The sequence below is a fragment of the Nematolebias whitei genome, chromosome 18, assembly GCF_014905685.2.
Source record: "Nematolebias whitei isolate Nwh7 chromosome 18, NemWhi1, whole genome shotgun sequence".
Lineage (NCBI taxonomy): Eukaryota > Metazoa > Chordata > Actinopteri > Cyprinodontiformes > Rivulidae > Nematolebias > Nematolebias whitei.
The window spans coordinates 19,652,030-19,652,850 of NC_056515.1; positions in this window are offsets into that span (position 1 = coordinate 19,652,030).

Sequence of the window (821 nt, forward strand, 5' to 3'; positions counted from 1 at the left end):
GGAGGAAGAGGTGCATACCGGTGCAGGTCGAACCCCACCGCCCGAGACGGGGGTGTTTGAACGGGGTTAAGGGGAGGAGGTGCAACAGCATCTGTCTGGGGCGGTTGTAGCTGACCCTGTTCGTGTCTGATTGTCAGACCAGCTTGCTCCATTTCAGAAATCAGGTCTGTAGCTATAGCTAAATTCTCCTCACAAGCTGTCAGACGCTCATGTGTTGACTGATTTTTACTTTGTAAAGTCAGCCAATTTCGGAGTATTATCTCCTTTTCTGCCTTGCAATCGTCCAGCTCCCTTAATGCGGCCTGCGACTGTGCTTGTAACATATTGTTATCTGCACACGCGGCTTGGTACGCTCGTTCCTTATCCGCAATCCTCTCCTCATATGACTGAGCCTGATCTGACAGCTCTTTCCTTGAGAGGTCCTTATCAGTCTTAATTTTTTGTTTCAGCAACTCAGATTCATTTATCAATTCGTCACACCTCTCCTCATGTGATTGAGCCTGTTCTGACAGCTCTTTCCTTGAGAGGTCCCTATCAGTCTCAATTTGTTGCTTCAGCAACTCAGATTCATTCATCAATTCGTCACATCTCTCCTTTTCAGACGCATATCCGTTGTACAGCAAGACATTTTGTTGAACCAGACGGTCCAATTCCGCCTTTAGAAGCAGAGAAATTTTTGCTAACCGTTCACGGCTTGATTTTGTGTCCTCCTTCACTTTAGCTGCTTTAGATAAACTCTGCAGCTCCTCACGTCTTTGATCATCATCAAGGTTTTGCAATTCCTCCAATTGTTTGCCAATAATTGAATTTGTTAAAATGTG